Source organism: Montipora foliosa, chromosome 3, assembly GCF_036669935.1.
Source record: "Montipora foliosa isolate CH-2021 chromosome 3, ASM3666993v2, whole genome shotgun sequence".
NCBI classification, from domain to species: Eukaryota; Metazoa; Cnidaria; class Anthozoa; order Scleractinia; family Acroporidae; genus Montipora; species Montipora foliosa.
The window spans coordinates 5,662,562-5,678,801 of NC_090871.1; the positions used below are offsets into that span (position 1 = coordinate 5,662,562).

Here is a 16,240-nt window from a genome sequence, read left to right on the forward strand (position 1 = left end):
AGCATTGTCTGGATTTCTCAGTGACTTTATCCAGTCTTTTGTTCCACACTACCAACATGAACAAAGTGAACTCAATAAGATTATTGTGGTTTATTGCTGAGAAAAAAAGGCTGAATTTCTTCTCGCTCCTTTTAGAGCTAATATTTCACAAAACTGCCGCAAATAATACCAGGTGGATCCATCTCCCTAAGGACAAAAAACGAACATGAATGTTATTGTCCATGAGATGCATATTACAATGCTATAATCTACAATATCATAATGATATTATTATTTTCCTAGACACAGGAAACTGCACATATCAGTTTTTATGGGGGCTGTGAAAATTAGTACAAAAAGTCATTCTTATTACACAACCAAGACAAAGAAAACATGATGAGCTAACCATATAAACATACTATAAACCACACATAAACCAATGACCCTTAACTGTTTGCCTTAACACATGTTCTTAAATTTTTTGAGTCTAACCATAATTTTGCCTTGGACGTTGGGTTGAACATAGATTTGCAAATAATGGCCAGTCCAGGGGGAAAGAAAATACCATCTTCCAAGTTTTGACATAGATGTTGACACCAAGTGTGTTGCATTATTACAATAATGATAGATCATTATTATTTGGCGATTGTGGAAGCTAGACTACAATTAAGTCACTCGGGTGCCACTTTGAAGCAGTATTTCCCTGTCAATAATCCTAGGATTAACAGGAAGCAGGGCCTGGACTTTTTACTTTTATTTAACAAATTGTTCTTTTCCTAATATATCGATGTTCCATTAATTAACAGGCCAACAGTCTCCCGAACATGGGTGTATCAGTTGATTGCACAGGGTATTTTGGTGGGCAAGTATTTATGATTCTGTAATCAAGCCTCACTATGGCAATAAATTAAACAATGTTATTGATCACACCACTGTGCAACTAGAACTTCTTCTGAGTGTAATCTCAGAGGCCAGTCTTGCAACCAATTTACCTTTTCATTGAAGAAATGCCCTGAGACAGGGACAAAGAACTTCAATATTTTCTGTGTAGTTCTGGCCAGTACTTGTGTTCATTCCAACTTCACAAGTTGGCAAGGTGTTTTCTTTTAGACAGCTGCCTTTATGGGGGCAGTCAGGAGGTTAAGTGGCTATTGCAGAGTGGCAGCACTCTAAATGAACTGCTGCCTTGGTTCAAGGAGAAGGTTGACAACTTTCAAATAATGCTCTTAGAACATGTTACGTTTAATTAACGCATTGTAAATACATGTATGATTGATTGTAAAGGTGATTTCAGAAAACCCTGCCCAAATTATCTTGTTGATGAAAACTGTAGAGATTGCATGGGCAATACCCTAGTGTGTAAACTGAACCAAACGTTGTGAACACTTCATGCTTCAAAAACAAATATGGAACACTCACCGTAGCCTCGGTTAGTTTCTGCAGCGCATATTCCCAAACAAATTTAACTAGGTTTGGATCTCAAGGCCCAAAAATTCCACACAAATATATTACACACATCTGATGTGTCTCCTTAAATGAAATCACCACGATCTCACTTCCAAAATTCACACCGTCAAGAGTTATAAAGTGACACAGGCAGAAGACGGGATCAAAGGATCGAAATGGACACTTCGCGTCTCATCCACGATTTGTGCTCCCTATCTGGCGCATGCGTAGTCGTTTTTCAGTTCTGTATAGTATTCCCCATTTTGTGTTCTTCGAAGCTATTGCAATCCTCGGGTTATTCATGTTAAAGGTTTGTTAAATTATTTCTGTAATTTTTGCTATACTTAAATGCCAATTTTGTTAATTTGCTGGAAGGAAATTATTTCAATATTTTGCGTAAACAGCGTTGCTCACATCGAACAGAAATTTAGCTGGCTGGCGAAATTATGTGTAGTATTATAGTCAGTTGAACTATTTTTGGGGATCTTTTTGCACGCAGATACAAAACTGCAAACGGAAACTTCTTATATCTTAAAAAACATACCTTGTAGCTTGACGTGTGTCGAAAAAAAAAGTAAAATGAACCTAACAGACCGCTTTTGAAAATGAAAAGGTATAAGTCGCATGTAATAAGAAACAGATTTTACTCAGTATACTTCAACGAAAATTTGAATCTTCTTACCTAAAGAACAAACGCAAGCTGACTAATTGATAAGTATTTGGAACGTATCGTTCAAATTTGCTTCGTTTTTACAACGAAATACACGCAGAATCGTAAAGTGTAAGTGTCTGGGAAATAGGGCAACATGTACATACTGTAAATTTTAATACCTGACGTGTTTACAGTTTATACTGGTCGGTGGTGATATGACTTTTAATTTCCAACCATAAATTATTTACAAGCAAGGTGACAAGACATAAATGATTTGCACGAAAATTAATGCAGCCAGCTTGGCGACTTTTCAACTAGTTTTTAGTAGATACCTTTTCTTTTCGGCCTGATTAGGCAGATTTTTCAGCCAGACTGAAAATTTCATGGAAGACATGTCTTCGTGTGTCTCAGGTTGAAGTTCATAATTTCACTGGTTTAAGCAATTATAAGAATACTGCGTGTTTGTTTATTTATTATACTATTATTTTGTTTGTTTAGTATAGACCGTATTCATAAATGGCGGTAAAGTAATTATTCTTTTGTCTTTATGCGAATCATTCTAACTAGCCTCGTAAACACGAGCAAAATTCAAAAGAATTTTTGTTCCAAAGTGAGGCTAGTTATGATGATTAGCACAAAGACAAAAGAATAATTTCTTGACTGCTACTTAGGAATACGGTCTATATTCCACGTGTTCAAATTATCTTTATTATTTAGAATATACCGGTATATTCATCACAAACAAAGGGGCTTATTAATATTACCCAGGCTATGACAATCCTGTAAGTAATAAGCCTCAAGCTTTCATGTTTAGAAACCAATCAGTTAGATTAGGATAGAGTATAGAGTGGCTCTGGGACAAAAGTCAGTAGAGAAATGGGGTACTTTTTTTGTATACTATGCAAGTGATTTTTGTTATGAAAGTTAAAAGTTTTCCTACAAGATTCGATAATGCATGGATAACCACATTAAATCATATTTTGCAGAGTCATTTCTTGTTTTCAAGGACCTCGCGTCGATTAGCATCCATTTTGGTAAGTTGCTCACTGCTTCTCGTTTCTTTATAACACGAACAAGTAATAATTTATGTGTAATAAACCAGTTCTGACGAATTTTGCGTTACTTTTTGTCAGAATTCCTTACAAGTTTGTTTTCTGAAGTGCTCACAGTCACTCATGATTAGTTGCAAATGATGCATCCAAATGATCCACCAGTATTATTTATCCCGTAAATAATTTTTTCAGCCAGATTCATTATTCCTGCTCAAAAGGTTTTAAAAAGGAACATTGCAAGGTATTAAGTGATATTAGCTTGCTGGGTGTACCTGTAATAAGTTATTTGTCTGTCGTTTGATTGAACTGTGAGACAGTGACTAGGTCACTTGTGTTCATTTTGTGTTTATTTTATTCCAATTATTTTCAACTTCTTTTCATTATCCTAATTACTATTATTTGCTTGTTTACCCATAATTACTCAATTTCCTCATATTTTTGCTTGTGTAGTTGTGTTATCCCCACACATTTCTCTTACCTAATTCCTGTTGTGTAGGAGTGGTAAACTCCTTCTTCCCTTAGGTAAATCCTGTATTAGTGGGTAGTAGATTTACCCCCTAGCCTTATTTGGTTTTTAGTTAGTTTTCTATTTTCCTAAAATCCATTGTAAATTGGCTACCATTTACTTGAAGTAAGTTCAGTCAGTTCAGTTAATGTGTAGTATTATAGTCAGTTGAACTATTTTTGGGGATCTTTTTGCACGCAGATACAAAACTGCAAACGGAAACTTCTTATATCTTAAAAAACATACCTTGTAGCTTGACGTGTGTCGAAAAAAAAAGTAAAATGAACCTAACAGACCGCTTTTGAAAATGAAAAGGTATAAGTCGCATGTAATAAGAAACAGATTTTACTCAGTATACTTCAACGAAAATTTGAATCTTCTTACCTAAAGAACAAACGCAAGCTGACTAATTGATAAGTATTTGGAACGTATCGTTCAAATTTGCTTCGTTTTTACAACGAAATACACGCAGAATCGTAAAGTGTAAGTGTCTGGGAAATAGGGCAACATGTACATACTGTAAATTTTAATACCTGACGTGTTTACAGTTTATACTGGTCGGTGGTGATATGACTTTTAATTTCCAACCATAAATTATTTACAAGCAAGGTGACAAGACATAAATGATTTGCACGAAAATTAATGCAGCCAGCTTGGCGACTTTTCAACTAGTTTTTAGTAGATACCTTTTCTTTTCGGCCTGATTAGGCAGATTTTTCAGCCAGACTGAAAATTTCATGGAAGACATGTCTTCGTGTGTCTCAGGTTGAAGTTCATAATTTCACTGGTTTAAGCAATTATAAGAATACTGCGTGTTTGTTTATTTATTATACTATTATTTTGTTTGTTTAGTATAGACCGTATTCATAAATGGCGGTAAAGTAATTATTCTTTTGTCTTTATGCGAATCATTCTAACTAGCCTCGTAAACACGAGCAAAATTCAAAAGAATTTTTGTTCCAAAGTGAGGCTAGTTATGATGATTAGCACAAAGACAAAAGAATAATTTCTTGACTGCTACTTAGGAATACGGTCTATATTCCACGTGTTCAAATTATCTTTATTATTTAGAATATACCGGTATATTCATCACAAACAAAGGGGCTTATTAATATTACCCAGGCTATGACAATCCTGTAAGTAATAAGCCTCAAGCTTTCATGTTTAGAAACCAATCAGTTAGATTAGGATAGAGTATAGAGTGGCTCTGGGACAAAAGTCAGTAGAGAAATGGGGTACTTTTTTTGTATACTATGCAAGTGATTTTTGTTATGAAAGTTAAAAGTTTTCCTACAAGATTCGATAATGCATGGATAACCACATTAAATCATATTTTGCAGAGTCATTTCTTGTTTTCAAGGACCTCGCGTCGATTAGCATCCATTTTGGTAAGTTGCTCACTGCTTCTCGTTTCTTTATAACACGAACAAGTAATAATTTATGTGTAATAAACCAGTTCTGACGAATTTTGCGTTACTTTTTGTCAGAATTCCTTACAAGTTTGTTTTCTGAAGTGCTCACAGTCACTCATGATTAGTTGCAAATGATGCATCCAAATGATCCACCAGTATTATTTATCCCGTAAATAATTTTTTCAGCCAGATTCATTATTCCTGCTCAAAAGGTTTTAAAAAGGAACATTGCAAGGTATTAAGTGATATTAGCTTGCTGGGTGTACCTGTAATAAGTTATTTGTCTGTCGTTTGATTGAACTGTGAGACAGTGACTAGGTCACTTGTGTTCATTTTGTGTTTATTTTATTCCAATTATTTTCAACTTCTTTTCATTATCCTAATTACTATTATTTGCTTGTTTACCCATAATTACTCAATTTCCTCATATTTTTGCTTGTGTAGTTGTGTTATCCCCACACATTTCTCTTACCTAATTCCTGTTGTGTAGGAGTGGTAAACTCCTTCTTCCCTTAGGTAAATCCTGTATTAGTGGGTAGTAGATTTACCCCCTAGCCTTATTTGGTTTTTAGTTAGTTTTCTATTTTCCTAAAATCCATTGTAAATTGGCTACCATTTACTTGAAGTAAGTTCAGTCAGTTCAGTTAATTTATCTGAAGAGTGTCAGTCTTCAAGACAAGTCATTTTCCAAGTCTTCTGAGGTGTGTAGTTATCAATAACATTTGGTATGTTATCATTATTTTCCTATTTCTTTATTTATGCGTAGCCTTTAGTTTAGTTACTACATATAGCTTTCTGTTCTTGATTTTAGTTCTTAGCAGTGATTGCAAAATTTCATTTGCTATTGTCTAGCTTTATTTATCTATGTTGACCTTCAGTCTGGCACAGCATGTGATTTGCGCCTTGAATATTTTTGCTGTTTTCCAATGAGTAATTGCTGTATTTTTGTCTCCTGCTTTGTATCCTTTTAATTGCATTTGATTCCAAATGATCCGTTTGTTACCATTATTTCACAATTACTAGTTTCAATGTACTATTGTGGGATTATTGTGCAATATGTAATTTGAAGCTCTTGCTTTTTTCAAATCCATGCTTCATATAATAGTTCTTGGATTATGACATTGTTTAGTTTGTTTACAATTTGAAGTCATTCTACTCGTTTTGTTGGTAATTTCTTTGCCTTTTAGTTCGCAAGCATGTTTCTTCATGTATCAGCTATTTACCATAGTTAGTTAATATCAATTTACTATGTTAAATCCATTGGCTTATTGTGGCTTTGTTTAGTTGTTCGTTCCCGATCTCGATCCACTGTGTTTGCGTAGGTATAAATGATTTGCGTTAGAAAGTTATTTCCCACTAGATAATGTTTTACCGAAAGACTTGGCAGTGGATAACCACATGAAATTAAAATTTTTAGAGTTATGAAAAATGGGGCGAGACAAGAAGGAAACACTTGCAGACAAACCCCTGCATTTTGAAAACTGGCAAGTTGACCTGTGATGCATGTCATCAGCTGTCATAAATTGACCAAGAAAATATTTGGTCTTCCATCATGGAAATTGAACTTTGTGCAAGAGAAGGTTAAAAAATTTGGCAAGGAAAATAACGTGCATAACAGGCATTTCTACACACGTGTAAATGAGCACTTTTTCTGGGATAAAAATTATCATATTTTCTTTCGCTCCGACGAAGGGGCTAACGCTCGAAACGTCAGCTTTCCAAATCTTTCACGGTGGCCATTCGACCTTTATCAACTCGTTTGATAAAATAAATTTCTGTTTCAAGCATCTTAGTTTGTCTAAACATTGTCAGGATAATTGCGATGTTTCTTGCTTAGAATTTAGTGAAAATGCTACCTCTTTCTATCAACTCAAAAACAGGGAGAGCTTCCATATTGAGCAGATGAAACCGGCCAAACTCAACAAACAAGTTGATCATGTCGGTTTAGCATTACACTTTTAAAATTTACCATTGTGTCAGTTACAGTATGTTTTCTATAATATCGTTGGTTTATAGTTTGAGTTTCACCTCCTTGTAAGGAACATTTAAGAGCGCCTCTCAGCAATTTTCACCTAAGACCGTGCAAGATAAAAAGATCGAAAATTGCCAAAATTTGTCACAATAAAGGACTACCAAAACCATTTTTAGAAAAATATGTTTACTTTGTTTCGATAATTATTTTACCTGGACGGCGACTTTTTCGGTATGGGGCCTTGCGAGCGAGTGAAAACGACTCCAAAATGTCGCTTGTTTGAATCGCTCTTTTTGAAATAACGAACGAGTAACTTGAAAATCAAAACAACATGGCATAGCTAGAGTAATTCATTCACCCTTTAGCGGTGTTAACGGTACAATATACCAAAACTGGAATTTTGACCAAATTTTAAAACTTGACCTTTTTTAGATTGATTACAGACCCTTGCAAAACAAATCTGGAATATTCTGGTTATTTCCAGAATTTTTCTTAGGATATGACAAAAAAAATTTCTAGAAATTCCCGGAATTTACCAGTTTCCTTTTCTGGAAAATTCTAGAAAATTCTAGAATGTTAATGAAACATGCTAATTAGGGAAGAAATTGCCAGCTTTATTCCAGAAATCATAATCTGGGATCAAATCAGGTTTTTCCAGCTTGTTACAAATGCTGCTTTCTAGATTTTCTAGACATTCCTGCATGCTATTAAATGAAAGCATGTGAAGATCATGTATTAATTTCCAGCTTTTTTCAAGGATATTCCAGTTTTTCATGATTTTCCTCGGCCTTTTCCCACCAGTTAATTTTATTCCTTGATGGTTTTAACTTTTGGTTCCTTTAAGGCAATTCAGCCATTGGTAACTTTTTAAATTTATCAGGAGTGACTTTACTAAGCTTCTTACTCTAAGCAGTCAAATCCACAACAAAAACAGGCATCATTTTCTTGTCTGTATAAAGAACTACCAAAGATCATTGAATACTTTGTTTAACTATAAAGTTTTTTGTCATTAGTGGTAATCAGGCAGTCATGTCTTGTACCTTCCCTTGTAGAACCAGACACTGTGTAATCTATGTAAATCCTATTTAACGACCTTATGTAAATGGTATGTTATGATATACATAAATTGGATACAGAAGCCTTATTCAAAGGCTATGTTATACGTATGCCTCATGTATATATTTTGAAAGGAAATGCTATGTTTCATCTAGTCAAATGGAACCTTTACGGAGCATATGTAAAGGCTATGTTATGGGGTTTTTGTGTCCAAAAATAAAAATGGTTTCAACATAGTTTATACGTAGATTCGAAACAGAAAATACACAACACATACATAATTATCCTGCTCCTATAAAATAATATTCCAGCAAATCAGAAATGTGCTGGAAACTACAAAAAATTCATTGTAGTCAAGCTATTAACAGTTATTACCATAGCTCACAGACAAAAACAATTAGACGACAGATTTTGAAGCAGTTACATATTTTTAATGCATGAACCTAAGCATTTAATTCATGCCAAAATCTTTGAATTGGGTTCTTGTTTTAAATTTAACGAGACCCTCCATGAGGGTACACTGGGTTGCCTGTGGTATGTGCACCGTTCCAGACAATTTTTTTTCAAGTTGGGGGGTCATTAAGACCATTTAAGGGGTCACCCAGAAGTCATACCAGCAGAGGCCCTTTGGCTCACAGGTCCTCACACGTTTGCACGACGAACAGATCCTTTTCTGAGGTTAAAAACCTGGCTACCAGCCTATTAATTAATCATTTGTTGGAAAGAAGAAATTCCTGTCCTCTTTGGAAATTTTAGACACGCATTGCTTACATGTGGTAGTGAAGTAAACAGCAATTTATTCCATATAAAATGTCAACTCAGCTGTGTGTTGTCTTCTAGGAGATTCAAGTTGTCCTTGCATAATATGTAGCTCTAGCAGTGCACGATATTGATTTGGTATTGTCTATCATTGTAGTGCCATGATAGCAGTCTTGGGTAAATAGCCTGAGAAGACATGTGGTTACTAGCAAAGTACCGAACCCAGAAAGATTGAAGAAAATAAATGGGAAGTGAGAAACATTGGCTTCTGGGCTGACATGTTGATAATTTTCAAGCTCCCTCACATCTTCTTTCACCTCAAGTTTAAGCGTGCCCTCTGAGCATCTGACAGCTTTGTAATACTAAAGTTTACTAAAGTTAATTCCAGGAGTCCGGCGGGGTTAGTATCTGGATGGGTGACCTCAAACATATACCCCTTTGTAAAACAGGAGCATTGGACTGAAAATACTATTAACGCTAACCAATGCGAACTCAGCAAGGTACAGATTTTGTTAGCTTGCTGTATGCAAAAACAAATATTGATGCAAAAGTAAATTGATACACAGTTTTTAGAAAGAGCAGAAGGAAGTTTCCTGGACGGTCGTTCGAGAATAACATATTTACGACATGAAAACAACATTAACTTTGAACCGTGAATATAGAATATAAAAAGTTACGATCAGCGACAAACATTTTGGGGAGATTTTTGCTACGTTCAATTTTGTTATTGTACTTTTGGTTGCACAAATTAATCGCAAAATCGAAAGTGACATCGCCGGAATTCAGCGGGCGCCGTGATTAATTTTGTGTCAAATGATGGCAAGGTACCAGGTTTTCGTAAGTTTCTTTTTCTGTCAAGTGTTATAGAGTTTGACAATAAATGAGCAAAGTCAAAAACAAAGATCACAATCGCCCAAACTCTTGAGGTTGACCCCGGGGTTGACCATTGTTTCTGCTGAGTCAAAAATTTACTCTCCAAGACAAGGTTTTGTATCACCAGGTAATTCCATCATTTTGGAAATAGCAGCTACTTTATTGTTCATCTGCGTCACAATTTAGTTTTGTCCAATATACACAAACGGATACGATTCGTCAATTCCGATAGTCCATTGGTACCAATGGTAGGATTGGTACCAATACAAAAGAATGTCATTCCAATGGTTCTGTTGGTGAATATGCATTTCATTAAGGGGACTTTCACTATTTTCCCAATTATGATGGTCTATTGGTACCAATCCTACCATTGGTACCAATAGAAAATGATGTCATTACTGGGTTGCCTATGGCAAACCAGTCAAGATCTGTGTTTGATTTCGTGTTTTTTTAATTTTTTTTTTCCGTGTCAGGAAAAGTCTTGCCTATCAGTCCCCTGCTAAGTGGTGTCTTTGTGTATAGAGTCTTTTGCGCGTATTTTGTTAGCTTTGAGGGGACTGGGGTAATGTGTAGATTTCCCTAGTGAACACAGGAGAACATTGAATTATTAAACCTGCAATGGCGTTGAAAGTCATTGTAACGCGAATGGCGGTTTAGTGGAAAAAATATACCTTTATGAGATGAAGAATGGAACGTCAATTGGAGTAATGAAACAGGCGGGGAAAATAAATATCTGGATCTTAAAAGCGACGAGGAATGGTCTTCGACAACAGTTGCAGTCGGATATGAGAAAGTGTGCGTTGTTTCTAATCTTATTTTATAAACTGTGCTGGTATGTAGAAGACTGACAGTAAGTGGGAAATTCAGTATGGGTGTAAGAGGTATCGAACATCTTTAATGTATCACAGTGTTTACCGAAGTGGCATCTCATTTGTCTGGCAATTTGCATTTAATTTGTAGTCAAGCTGTATAGTTTTCAGGTAAAAAAATAATTGAAAATGTGACAGTGAAGAATTATTGGAAAGAAAGCTTGATCTCTATTTTGTGCTTCGGAAAAGGTTCTTTAGGAAAGAGTTTAATCTTGAACTGAGAAATTTAATCATTTGCATATCGTATCGTTTGTGACACGGATTGTTTCTTGTTTGCACGCACGCAATTGGAATAGAAAGGGTTTTGTTTGTCTCCAATAGCAAATATGTTGTTAATTTCAATAAATTTCACGCTGGAAAGGTTTTTGTGAGATGCTTCAACCGTTGTGATTCATTGTGCTGTGTAATATTCGAGCTTAACTAATTTGCATTCGTGAGTTGAAATTTAATGCGCATTAAGATGACAGGCATTTGTAGCCGTGATCTTTCTGGCAAATGATTACAGCTAGCGATTGTTTTTGAGGTCAGAAAAAGATTTTAGTATAGTCACTGTAGCGTAAAATGCAATGAAGTTATTGTTAAATTTAGAAAGCAACAATATTTCTTTAACTTTCTTAAAGAGAGAGATTTCGCACAAATTTTATTTTAAGCTGTTCACTTGAAATATTATTTCTCGCCATTGGCTTCATTTGTGTGATCATTTACTGGTCTCGACATTTAGGAGGTAGCTGTTTGGTTCTATACGAGTAGGAATAAAACGAACAAGAATACGCGAATTTTGGTGGGTGTGCGATAGCAACACGAGACAGGAGTCGAGACCAATTCTAAGATTCTAACGATAGACAGAGATCAACCAATAGTCCAGTCAAATTGGGGTCAGACTCTCAACAAATTGCAAGAAAAGGTTTTTCAACGGATTCTGGCTCATTCGGATTTCCTTAACAACATATCAAAAGTCCCAAAGAATCGGAGTTCGGGAAGGCCCCGAAAAACGGAAAAGAAAATTCCCATACAAAGCTTATATGAAAAACCACAGGGTACCCAATTTATATAACGGCTACTATTTTATTGTCTCAATACAGTAACAATTTTGGGCCGGGTAAGCCGCCGGATTGTTGTTTAAGTTAAAATCGTGCTATTCGTATAACTGGATAAGAATTGTCACATTGTTTACGGTCTATTTATCAATTTAAACCAGATCATAATCCAGCTACATTGCATGGTACGACTAGAAAGCCTTTTCCTCTAAAGTCGATCCCGCAATCAATCTTTAGTTTCTAAACAGTTATAGAGGTCACAATATCTGTTAATCTAAACATTCTGCTTTGTTGGTGCAGAAAAGAAAGTCCCGTCAATGGAACGTTTGACATTGGTCCCATGGGCTCCTAACAAAAGTCTATAATTTCAAATCTTATACAGACCGATGACTGCCACCCGATAACAAAGCAGGTGAGGGGTATCTTACTTTGTACTCCGCTTTAACCGCCTTTTAGAGCTAATTTGTTCAACCAGAGTCGGAATCAGAATCTTCATCGTCAGGGATTTGCTCGGGTGCGTTGGTACAAGCAGACTCTTTGCACTGACCGCAAGCAGTATTACACGGTAGATCATTTTTGCGACAGGAGCAACGGCGGGTGCTGCAGTCTTGGGAACAATTACATCTCATTATCTGGTTAAGAGACTGGTGCGGGTGCGAGATCTGTCATGATTGGTGTCAGTTGTTCCGCTGCTGACCTCCATACCCATTCTGCGTAATTTATGTCCTCTGTACTATCTTTCCATTTTCTTATTTGAAGGTAGACTCGCAGACTGTGGTACTTCACCGCTGAAGAAGTAGGTGGTAAACTCTGAGGCTGTATTGACTTGGATTTACAAGCTAGCTTTTCCAAGTAGCGCTGGTACTGCAGCTGGTCAAGTGTCTGTCCCGGCTTTCCTCCATATAAGCACACTAGGGCATTTTTACCTGCAGTTTTCACTTCATCTACAGTCGATGCCAGGTTGTCGAATACCAGTGCTTGCTGACGGAAGTGCTCTGAGTTCACAAACTTCTTCAGTGACGCGCCCTTTCCTATTCCGTATATGCTGGATGTGGTGTCGCATCCAATTATAGGGCGTGGATAAAAAAAAAGATGCCGGCATACGTCTTCTCCGAGGTCTTTTTTGATTTCATTACTGTACCAGACTCGTCTTTTTTTGGAACTTGCCTTGGGTTCTGGTCTCATGTAAAGGCGATGTGCGTCCATCCGCACGTAGTGAGCCAGAAGTATTAGGAGGTCAGTGTCATCCCCTACCAGAATTGTATCTTCCGTGTTGGCTGATTCAACTGCGGTCTTAACAATGAGAACGTCCGCGTCTCCATCTGCGTTGAGGGTCTCAAAGCCTTGTTTCTGCCAGAAGAAGACCAACTGAATAACAAATGCTTGCTTATTTTTCTTGTTTGCAAGAAAAATGTCCTTTTTCATGGGTATCTTTATATCATCTGTGAAGGAGACAGTGGCGCCAACTTTTCCCGCAGTTCTTCTTTCTTGCGTCATAGACTTCGTAGAGACTACGTCGTACCTGTCAAACACGATAGTTGTTGCTCTTCCATACGTTTGCAAGACGTAACCACTGTAAATTTCATATACTTCTTTAAACGTGGTTCCGTGTGGCCACGATAGACAATGGAGAAGTGCGCCTCTATCCAATACGTACTTCGTAACTCCAGAGGGCTCAATCTTGGGAGGCTTCGCTTAACATTGACCACATGGCGTCAGCAAGGACCGGCTTTTGTGGTTTTCGTAGCATCCAAGATGAGTCGAAAAGCGCAGTGGGATAGCTGCAGAGCTCATATCGGAATAAAGACTCCAGGTCTTCGGTGGAGCTGACTAAAATCAATCGCTGGAATAGCAGCTGCGGGTCTATCTGAACTTGGTCGTTTCCGATTCGGATAGCCGACTTGGAAGCCATTGTAATGGATTGGGAAGAGCGCTTGAATGTGTATTCTTTTGTGGTTTGACCTTTCATTGATTTCAAGATTTTCTTGCCAGCGTCTTGGGCCGTGTCCACATTGACTGAGGTGTCTGCATGGACTCCCGTCATGATGTTGCGGAGCGCTGAATCTTGCGACAAAAATGGGTTTCGTTCAGAAATAGTCGTAAGGACATCAAGGGTATCCTTCATATCGCGCTTCATCCTTGAATTGGTCATGTCCTTATTCTGTTCCCCTGAGTCGTAAAGGACGCCCGTGAACTCCTGCATTGCGCGATTGGTTTCTGCGAAAGTCGGCATCGCCAGTAGCCATGTCAGACATTGTTGCTCTGTCATCCCGCGTCCTCTTGTTAGGCCACCATCTGTTTTGAGGCTGCGCATTAGCACCTGTTCTATAACGAGGTCAGTTGATAAGCCTGCCCAGTACCTATCGCTGCATTGCACCACATGTAAACCTGACATGAATTCTTGGTACAGCTGTGGTTGTTCTTGGGGAAGTTTGATCATGCTTTCGAGATACAAATGTACACATTTCACATAAAGGTTGTGACCAGAAGCTGCCAAATAGGGTAACATCTCGTCCAAAGCATGCAGATAGAGCAGCCAATTGGCCGTGCGTTCTGCTTTAATAAACCTCCTCAGGATGTCGACCATATCCATGTATTGAACCCAAAGCGCGGCTGTGCGGTTACTCTGGACCAATTTAGCACGATAACTGTTTACGGATGATTTAATTTTTTCCGGGACTTGCGATGACTCAGTTTCTTCAGCGTTGATTTCATTTTTCATGACCTTCTGGAACAGCTTACAAGCATCTTGTAGCAGTACTTTCTCTTCGGCTTAAAAAAATTAAATGAGAAGAAAACATTTACTTATTCAAAACGGTTTCTTGAGTCTCTAGAGTCATCACTCTACATACGTCTACAGATTTAACATCTACTTTATTGCCGCAAAAATAACAATCGCTTTTGCAATCGAATGTCTGGTCTGCACTTCTTTTGCGTTGAATAGTTGCAGATTGAGAACCCGCATTTTCGCGGCTTCTGTTATCCTTGGATATATTGGTGGGGTGGCAGTAATCTCGACGACAATTAGGGTGTACATGCCGTCCAGGAGCAACACTAATTGAATCATTTCTGAGGCCGCTGGCGCGATTTATACCTTCACTTCCCTTTGTTCCAATTGTGGAAAATTCGTGCGCTGAGCCTGCAACTCCGCAAATCGCGCAAACTAGAGGCGCTCCATCCATAAGAACACATTGAAGGAGTAAAACTCCAAATAACAACCTAAGCAATATAGAAATGAAAAGAAAAAAACGTTAAATTATAGTTAAATTGTTATAAAAATTTTATCTTTCTCACTATGCTACGAAGCAAGTTTGATTAGCATATTTCAAAATGTATTTGAGCAGCGTCAGCAAAGATCATGCCAGCACAATAGGCTTTCAAAAAGAAACTCTTCTACTCCGAAGCAGTAGTTAGATATGAGCATTGGATTTCTATTAAACTAGAAAGAATGAATTCTTCGATATCTAGGGGGAGATTTCTTTTACACGCCTCGAAGGGCTGATCATGAAACAGAATCTAATTTCATGGCAATTCCTCATATGTAGGTGATCAGCACTGATTGTTTAAAGATTCTCTTAAAATTGAATCAGCATTAAGCTTACCTTGATATAACTTTAGAAGCTACTAGCATCTATCAGCTGAATCAAAAGAATTGTTTTCCAATAGAACTGGAGGAATGTACGTTGGCCTTACGGCAAAATCCAATCCAGACACTGGCGAGACGAACCAACACACACTCCTGGGTGGCGGTACACAAATAGACAAATTCACGCACTAATTGAATCTTGATAAACTAGGGTTTTCCCCTTCGCTAAATTGTAAATTTTTGAATACTTAAGTGTTACAGTTATTATTTGAATTGACATTAAGTTATATTTGAAAGTAATTCTTAAAGTAAATGAAAACAAAAAGTTTTTTTTCAAAGAATGCAGTATCAATATTTTTTATCTATGTAGATGTATTTGCAGGATTGTGCAAAATTACACGATCGAGAATGAATTGAAATAAACTAAGACACCTGTTGTTTTAATTGGTATCTAGTCTTTCATTTCTGATGATTTGGGGTTGATATTCCCACAAAAAGTAATTCTGGCGACTTAGTCAAAAACCTTAGTGTAGCCTCGTTTCCATATTGGAAATTTTTGGTTGTCAATGGGTCGAAATCAATTGCAATTTTAGGCACTTTCCCGGACTTCGATTCTCTGGGACTTTTAGTATGTTATAGAGGGATAATTTCTCTTTAGTTATCCGTTGAAAAACCTTTTGTTGCAATTAGTTGAGGGTTATCCCATTTTTCGAGCCAATTTGACTGGACTACAAGCCCTCCTGAAATAAACGAAGACAAAAAAAAAACGAAACTTTACCACTAAGAGGATCGAAGTTGTCATGTTTTGATTGGGCAGCTTCACAGACGTCCTTCTGAGGAAACAGGTTGTTAAAATAGCTAATTGTGATTGGAGAATTTCGATCCTAAGTATAATAAGTTTTATAATGTCTTGTTGACAGGCACAATCACATGATTGAGTGATCATACCAAATATCATTCTTTAGCGCGATCAAGTTGTGTGTGAAGCCCATGACAGTAGGTCGTTTGTCGTTTGCTTTTTGTTGTATTAAGGTTCTTCTTC

At 37.1% G+C, this 16,240-nt stretch overlaps 1 protein-coding gene and 1 long non-coding RNA gene across 4 annotated transcripts in view; one reads left to right on the forward strand and one right to left on the reverse strand.

Annotated features, from left to right (window-relative positions):
- Positions 1-1,627, reverse strand: part of LOC137994429 (uncharacterized) — a 2,319-nt gene extending 692 nt beyond the window's left edge. The window contains exons 1-2 of the long non-coding RNA XR_011122130.1: positions 1,399-1,627; positions 1-186 (exon numbers count right to left, since the gene is read on the reverse strand). The exon at positions 1-186 is cut by the window's left edge and continues 692 nt beyond it. This is a non-coding gene — a long non-coding RNA (uncharacterized lncRNA). The remainder of the gene's footprint in view (positions 187-1,398) is intronic.
- A 35-nt stretch (positions 1,628-1,662) lies between these two features.
- The window catches only part of LOC137996586 (tetratricopeptide repeat protein 28-like), a 32,425-nt gene continuing 17,847 nt past the window's right edge, over positions 1,663-16,240 (forward strand). For 2 of the 3 annotated variants that reach the window (XM_068842058.1, XM_068842056.1), the window contains exons 1-3: positions 1,663-1,735; positions 3,064-3,111; positions 4,975-5,022. The gene's annotated coding sequence lies outside the window, so the exon portion shown is untranslated. Of the gene's footprint in view, positions 1,736-3,063; positions 3,112-4,974; positions 5,023-11,912; positions 12,025-16,240 lie in introns of all 3 variants that reach the window. The other variant, XM_068842057.1, reaches the window with a different exon arrangement.